The sequence below is a fragment of the Macaca fascicularis genome, chromosome 5 (assembly GCF_037993035.2).
Source record: "Macaca fascicularis isolate 582-1 chromosome 5, T2T-MFA8v1.1".
NCBI lineage: Eukaryota > Metazoa > Chordata > Mammalia > Primates > Cercopithecidae > Macaca > Macaca fascicularis.
This window is the reverse complement of record NC_088379.1, coordinates 58,300,835-58,309,552: the sequence shown is the minus strand read 5'-3', so window position 1 is coordinate 58,309,552 and position 8,718 is coordinate 58,300,835. Positions and strand designations below refer to the sequence as shown.

At 39.4% G+C, this 8,718-nt stretch overlaps 1 protein-coding gene across 3 annotated transcripts in view; it reads right to left on the bottom strand.

Moving 5' to 3' along the window:
* Positions 1-4,528: 4,528 nt before the first annotated feature.
* Positions 4,529-8,718, bottom strand: part of CDKL2 (cyclin dependent kinase like 2) — a 53,970-nt gene continuing 49,780 nt past the window's right edge. For all 3 annotated transcript variants that reach the window (XM_074039860.1, XM_045392485.3, XM_045392486.3), the window contains one exon: positions 4,529-7,198. The gene's annotated coding sequence lies outside the window, so the exon portion shown is untranslated. The remainder of the gene's footprint in view (positions 7,199-8,718) is intronic.

Genomic DNA, 8,718 nt, shown 5'->3' with positions numbered 1-8,718 from the left:
GCTTTCAATCTCCTTTCAGGATTTTTTTAATGAATTTCTCTTTTAAAATGAATTATCTGTTTCACTGTAGATGCAATTTTCTCTCTTTCAGTAGTCTGTTGCAGGGTAGGTAGGAACGGCAACCAAAGATAGAGAATGGTCCAGTTCAATTGCTGACTTAATTTTGTAATTCTCTCAAACTTCTATTAGCAGGATCTATCACTCTCTCTTTTTTAAACTGAGTCCAATCCTATTTCTAAAACCCCTCCTCCAGGGCCAGATCAAGACACCTAGGTTTCCTTGGAAGGCTAATTATTTGAGATCGCTCTTCAAACAGTTATTCTTCAAAGATCTGTTTCAGAAGCACAGAGAAATTGATTTTCGGCCAGCAAAATTTATTTACTTCCTGGCTTATGTTCTCAATTAAAAGTTTATTACATGTTCTGCACATAATAAATTTTTTAACTTCTTTAGAAACATTTTTTACAATTTACTCCACCTAGATAATTAGATGCTCACCCTCAACTAGGATAGAGGTAGATTTCATAGAGTAATAGCAATAAAAATTTAAAGTTCTGTTTCCGTATTGGCAATACGTTTCTCCTTTTCTACAGTCCCTCTTCATTTTTCTTTGATGATTCTGTTTTTCAAATCAGCACGTTGAGAAGTGTATCAAGTGTTTAAATTTTAGACACAAAATACATGGCTTATTTTCCCGAAACATTATGCCCTGCACTTTCTCAGATTCGGCATTTGAGTGCACTGACGACTGACTAAAACCACATATTAACCAACTGCTATAAAGGTTGGAAATGTGTCTGGTTGCACCATACAAACTCCCTATGCTGTACTCCAAATATAATCAAGAAAGAAAGCTAGTGCCAGTGCAGACTCATCTTCAAATTTCCAAGCTTTATGAAGATTGACTTACATTTTGCCACTTACACAGACATCGTAATTGAAAACCATGTTTCCAATTAATTCCAAAGATGTTCAGAACCCTTATTAGGCTGGCATCCTTGGAAGTGAAATTTTTCCTTCCACTCTGCCTTAACCCACCTACAACATTTCATTTTGTGAGGCAAATTTACTTTCAAAATTCTCCAACTTGTTTTTCTTGTTCGGGATTCTCAGTGAAGTCCACAGCTCTTCCCCACCACCCCCATGCTCCCTCCAGCCTAGATCTCCCTCTAGCCACTGGTTCTGCCTTGCTGACCTCTGAGTTTACCGGCCACCTGCTGACATTAGGGAGGTCCTGACATAATCGCAGAGACTGGGGAGGTCAAGTGCATTGGATTTCTTCCGCTTCCTAAACACCTAGGAACCTGCACTAGAGTGTTTAACTAACAACATCCATCCACCAGGGGGCGCCCCTCCACTAGCAGTGCCGTCTGATGGCCTGTCTTTTACAGTTTTCCCTGGCCACGCCTCTAGTTCAAATAGTTTGAGCACTCCTTAACACAGCTCTTTAAAATGGAAAAAGAAGGCCATTTATTGAATACATGGACAAAAAGAAACAGATAATACCCCTCGGGTATAATTCGTCTCAGATTTTAGTATTTTTGCCCTTGGGAAAGCTACGGCTTGCTGTGAGAGGGGCTTTACTGCCACCTCCTGGATCACGGCTTGGCAGCACCGGGCGGTACTGAACAGAGCCAAGGCAGTAAGGTGTCAATGGATGTGAGGTCAACGGCGCAATCCCAGAGCTCAGATCTTTCATAACTTTCCTTAAATAATTCCTGTCCATCCAAGCAGAACTGACATCTCCTTCATCCCTCTGCCTCAGGAGGGAGACGTGTTAATCTCTCATTGACTTATTTCCTCCCAAAACCCAGAAGAAGAAAGGTGACCTATCTTACTTAAAACAAGCGTAGTTTTAAAAAAATACATTCGGGGCCGCGCGCGGTAGCTCACGCCTGTAATCCCAGCACTTTGGGAGGCCTAGGCGAGCGAATCACGAGGTCAGGAGTTCCAGACCATCCTGGCTAACACGGTGAAACCCCGCCTTTAGTAAAAGTACAAAAAACTAGCCGGGCGAGGTGGCGGGCGCCTGTAGTCCCAGCTACTCGGGAGGCTGAGGCAGGAGAATGGCATGAACCGAGGAGGTGGAGCTTGCAGTGAGCCGAGATCGCGCCACTGCACTACTCCAGCCTGGGCAACAGAACAAGATTCCGTCTCAAAAAAAAAAAAAAAAAAAAAAAAAAAACCTTTCTGGTCGGAGGCGGTGGCTCAAGTCTGTAATCCCAGCACTTTCAGAAACCGAGGTGTGAGAATCACCTGAGGTCAGGAGTTCGCGACCAACCCGGCCAACATGGCGAAACCCCCTCTCTACTAAAAATACAAAAATTAGCCCGGCGTGGTGGTGCACGCCTGTAATCCCAACTACTCGGGAGGCTGAGGCAGGAGAATCTCTTGAACTCGGGAGGCGGAGATTGCAGTGAGCCAAGATTGCCCCACTTGACTCCAACCTGGGCAACAGCAGGAGACTCCGTCTCAAAAAAAAAAAGCATTCTTCTGGCTGGGTTGCATTTCTCAAAAATCATTTTTAGCCACAATATGTCTTGAGCCAAACCATATTATCTGAATCTGGTTTTTCCCTTATTGTCAGATATAGAAAAACCATCTATAGAGGGAAGCCTCCAATACTCAAACTAAAATCTGCTTTACCTTTTTTAAAGACCTTAATATCTTTTATTCACAGAAGGAATTCAAATGACCAATATATATATATAAAATATATCAGAATATGTGTAACCTCAGTAGTAATCAAGAAAATGTAAACCAAAGCAAGGTAAGTTTCACCCATCTATCTGGCCAAAATGGAAACTATTAATATCTAACGTGAGAAAATTTTCTCATATACTGTTGGTGAGAATATAAATTAGTACAGTCTTTTTGAGGGACAATTTGGCAGAGTCAATCCAAATCTAAAATAAAGCATTCCATTTGCAGCTTCAAAAAATGGCCATCTCTGGTTAGCACTGTGATCATTTTTCCAATGTCCATTCTGTGCCTGCCCTGCTTTGTGGAAGCCATGTGGTTCCATGGGTGGGCTGCTATTGGCCTAAGCCAATCAGCATAATTCAGTTTCCCTTTGATTCCATTATTAATTAAGGGAAGGGAATTTAACAGAGGCCCAAGGTTCAAGTCATCAGTGATTGTCATTCACCTGGCTACTGTGATTGATTCAGGGATGAGCAGTATCCAAATTAGGCTCAATAACAGTGAAGTGTTGTTTAATGACTGGGGAAACTCCTTGTCATCTCCTCTAGAAGTAAATGAGGGGGCATGTAGCTCCAGGAGTCTAAGCTCTCAATGTTATATTATTTAAACAGGTTTTAAAAATTAATTCCAGCTCTAAATAATCATAATCATATATTTATTTCAACACCCACGGCTCTATCATTTATTGAGTGACACTGAGTCAATTCCTTAAGTTTTCTAAGCCTATTATCTTGCCTACAAAACATGAATAACATTCCTACTTTCATAGGGTTATTACTATTGTTACATAGGAATCACTGTGCTACATAAAGTTCCCCATCTTTATAGATTTAAAAATTCAGTGAGGCAGTGACACTGGGTATTGTTCTTGCCTCTGTGTTTTCAGAATCTAACCCTGACTCTTCTGGTGGGTTGAGGAGCAACTTACCACCTTTCAATAAATGGCTTTTCTAGTTAAAGAAAAAAAAAAAATTGGGGGGGAGATAGGTATACATGTAAACAAAAAGAGTGAGAAGCCAAGGAAGACAACTAAAAATGGGTTGAGGAGGCCAGGCATGGTGGCTCTCTCCTGTAATTCTAGCACTTTGGGAGGCTAAGGAAGGAGGATCGTTTCAGCACAGGAGTTAAAGACCAGCCTGGGCAACATAGTGAGACCCTGTCTCTATAAAAAAAAAAATAATCAAATAAAATAATGAAACAGGTTAAGGAGGGAAGTGACCAATTAAAACATTATTTTGTGGGGGTCAAGGGATAGTTTTAAATCCTAGCAGCAAGATTAATGAAGATCACTTGCCACGTCTAGAGCAAGTGGGATAGCTGGATGGAGGTAAACTGATATGAAAGCCTGTTCTCCGGACTGATAGGAGATCCTACCCTAGCTTAGGGATAGGAAAACATGCTGAATTGAGATACATTGTTTTCATTTCCCTGAACCTTTCTTATATGTTCATGTTAATCGACAATACATTTTCCAAAATGTTACCAGAAACTTCACTTCTACAGGAGATGACCCTGAGTGCCAAAGTAGAGAATATAGAAATTAAGAATGTGCAATGGGCAAAACCGAATTTTCACTGAACACAAAGAAAAACGCTGTTTTGTGGATGGGTTTTTGTTTTAAAAGAAAATTTCTCAGAATATATTCAACATCAGATATCCACAAATATCTATAAACACAAAACACAAGTTACCCACGAGTGATAACATAAGGTACTTACTTCTCAGAGGGCATGTTAAGAAAAAATATGCTGTACATTAATTACATTTTCGAGTTATTTCATGTCTGAAGCTATCAACAGAAAAAATAAGACCCTTGAGAAAACAATGTGAGAACAAAATTTTTTATTGATATAGAGGAGTGTTAAGCACCCTCTTCTAGTGCAAAAACACTTAATGCAAAAAACAACAGAGAAAAATCCATTTAGTCCATTTCACTAAGACTAGCCTAAAGTCTTAGGAGCAGTGCTCTGTTTCTTCTCTAATCCCCTGACAGTGGTTCAATTATATAGAGGAGGGCTTAGAAAACAAATGGATCACATTTTTCAATCTAGTCTGATACATAGTGTATTACAAGTCCAGCCTTATATTTTAGCACAACTAAGATAAAGGAACCAATAATGAGAGACACATAAGAAAACACATTTTCTATGTTCCATTTCAATGGGAAGTCAGATATTCTAAGCAAGCAAGGGATTCTCGGTCAGGAAAACCAGGTTCTGTCACAACTTTTACCAGTTAGTCTTGACAAGAAATGTTGTTTTATGACCATGCTGCTTATATCACCAGTTATACAAGAAAATTAGCTTGTCACCCCTACACCCAAAGTTTTCAAGAAGAATTAACAGATTTCAAACTTATTTGTTAAATACCATACAGTAGTGTATATATTATTTATAGCCTCTTAATTAAATAAATCTAAACTAAAACCATCTATGGAGCCCAGTAAGATAATATTTATTAATTTTAAAACATACATACACACAGCAAGCCCACTGCTCCCCAACAGTACATACACATATTCCCTATAGTGTGTGACTAAATCATATCCTTGCAAGAGAAACTAAATAACCTTAAACTTAAAAAAAGGATGACTTTGATTCAATATCTATTATTGTTGATGATTATGATTACATCAAGAACCACTGAAACCAATTTGCAGAATCTTCTTTTTCTAGTAGTTCTGCCACAGTTCTAATTAGATACAATCCTCAAGTCGTAACTTGGACTTATAGTAAATAATTTTTAGTTCCTTAATTCTAAAGTTCACAAGGTGTTTTAATAGGCAAAAGATATCAAAAGCTAGTATAAAAACTGTAAGGTAATTGATCCTAGAACCTCAACCATTGAGCTGTTATGTTCACACTGATCTTTACATAAAAATAGTATTGAAATAAGCCGAAGCGCCATTTGGCTTTAAGTATTACCTGCTGGCCATGCTGCAGAATCTACTGGCAGTGTTTTTCAAAGTAAAAATAAAATAGTAACATTTTAATATGAAGCCTATTAATGCCGATACTCTAGTTTTTTCAGCATGTTAGCCATACTAATGTAGTCAAACACCTGGTCACAGATTAAAAGTAGAGCTTTTAAATCAAGACCAAATTTTAATTTCACCACCAAATAGACTTGTACATTGAAACCCCTTATTTGCCTCCTCTTGAATATCCTACTCTTTTGAGGCTTAAATATCCAAGGTCAGAATTTCAATATTAAGCTCCTCAGAGCGAAAAAGAAAAGTCCTAGTTAAATTCTTCAGCTAAGTTCTAGTCAATGGCTTTGGGAAAAAAGCAACACACTATTAACTGGTTAAGGCAAAAAAAAAAAAACTCACACAAATTCTGGTTCCTTAAACAACCATTCTCTAAAATGATAAAGCAGAGCATGGCTAGAAACCCAGAAATCAAGAATCGGTAGCCAACTTGGTTTATTCCTCCCACCTAAAAAGTTCTGGATCCATGCATTGGAAAAGATGTGTGGAATGTAGGTAAATGATTTTGCACCTTGGTGGAAAGTTTTTGAGAAGGCCTAAGTGTTTGAGGTCACAAGGAGACAGGAACTTCTCTGGATTCTAGTATCACCCATAAACTACCAGGGGACAAAAGTGGAGTCCATAATCATGAACATTCTCTCCCCAAAGCCTCTTCAGCTGGGTGGTTCAATAGCAATTGGTTCACAGAAGAGTAATCAGTCCTGATCAATTCCGTATGGAACATTAGCACCAGAATCTTATAATACAGAGAACTAGCCAATGCCAGAGTGGTAGTAAGTCATTCAAAAGAGGTTTCGCTGTCAAGCTTGCATTAGTGTGGTTCTTAGAAGATCAGCAGAGAGGTCAGAGTCTCATAATATACTGATAGAACATCAACAATAAGTACAGAAACCAAAGATACACGTCTACCCATGGACAGGAGTTACATATTCCCTTAATATCTAGAAACATGTAAGATTTTTAAGTGTGTTTTCATAGTTAAATTCGGGCAAAGCAAACAGTTTCTCTTACTGATCCTAGTTTCTTCAGTTTTCTTCAACTGATCCTAATGATTATCACCTACCCCCACCAAACCCACTCCTAAATAAATGTACACATTTATACAGAAAACACACAAAGTTCAATGCATGAGTAACATGGCCTTTTATAATATTTCTCTCTGTCCCCCTTTTTTACTCACTTTTAATCATGGGTAACTTAAAATATACAATCTTCTAACAGTAAATACACATTCATGTAACAAGAACCGTATCACTGTTCTTCCACTGGATATATCTTGAAATAGCATCGGTGGACGTGAAAGGTAATGGGATAACATTTGAGGAGGGCCATTTGTTCAATCTTCCTTTGAAACATTTGGAAGTCTTTGTCTTTCCTTATTCTAGAAGGCCTTCCTTAGAAAATGCAGGTAGTTCAGAAGGAAATGATCAAAACCATGAATCTCTCCTCTTGGGATATCAGCACTCTTGCTGCAAGAAGATGTCATCTCAAGTGCAAGAGCAGCATCTAAAAGCACAGAAGGATATACCATCAACTATTTTACATAAAATCCTTCTAAAAATTAATTTCTATCTCACTTGCTTTCTCACATTGCATATATTGATAATATTGGTGGGTACTATGTAGTTTAAGAAAACCTTAGATTTCAGTTGATGTGTCAACAGCTAATTTTTAAGACAATCTTTAGAACAATTACCAATCAAAACTATCATGTGTATGACCAGGCACGGTGGCTCACGCCTGTAATCCCAACACTTTGGGAGGCCAAGGCGGGCAGATCACCTGAGGTTGGGAGTTCAAGCAGCCTGACCAACATGGAGAAACTCCGTCTCTACTAAAAATGCAAGAAAATTAGCCAGGCATGGTGGCCCATGCTTGTAATCCCAGCTACTCAGGAGGCTGAGGCAGGAGAATCGCTTGAACCCGGGAGGCAGAGGTTGCAGTGAGCGGAGATCGCGCCATTGCACACTCCAGCCTGGGCAACAAGAGTGAAACTCTGTCTCAAAAAAAAAAAAAAAAAACTACTATATGTAACACATATCTCCTTTTATGCAAATAATGACTAATTCTGACAAAACACATACAAGTTTTGCAGAGCCTGTAGTTTACACAGTTTGTATGAATTAGTTGTTCATTGCTCAACGTGAATTAACTGAAATGAATGAATTACAAAGACTTTCCCAGGGCCTTGAAAGGACCTGTGCAAATGAAAGATCAAAACTTAAGCTTTGTTCACTTCACAGTGAATTCACCTTTGATGTCACAGATGCTCAAAATGCTTTGTAAAGATTAACAGATTAATTCCAATAATACAGTTATGGGCTGGGCATGGTGGCTTATGACTGTAATCCCAGCACTTTGTGAGGCCAAGGCAGGCAGATCACCCGAGGTTGGGAGTTCAAGACCAGCCTAGCCAAGATGGTGAAACCCCATCTCTACTAAAGACACAAAATCTAGCTGGGCATGGTGGCACACACCTGTGATCCCAGCTACTCGGGAGGCTGAGGCATGAGGATCACTTGGAGGTTGCAGTAAGCCAAGATTGCGCCACTGCACTCCAGCCTGGGTGACAGAGCAAGACACCGTCTCAAAAAAAAAAAAAAAAGTTACTAGAATGTGGCAATTTATCATAATATTTTATATAGTTAATGAGATATTAAACATTGAATGACTTGCTTGAGCAAATAAATTATCACTCAAAATGGTCTGATTGGCCAGACACGGTGGCTCACACCTCTAATTCCAGCACTTAGGGAAGCCAAGGTGGGCAGATCACTTGAGCTCAGGAGTTCGAGGCCACCCTGGGCAACATGGTGAAACCCCATCTCTACCAAAAAAACAAAAAATTAGGCGGGCTTTGTGGCACACACCTGTGGTCCCAGCTACTCAGGAGGTTGGGGTGGGAGGATCACTGCAGCCTAATAGGCAGAGATTGCAGTGAGCCGAGATCACACCACCCAACTCCAGCCTGGACAACACAGTATGATCCCATCTCAAACAAAAAAAAAAGTCTGATTTTTGTTTTG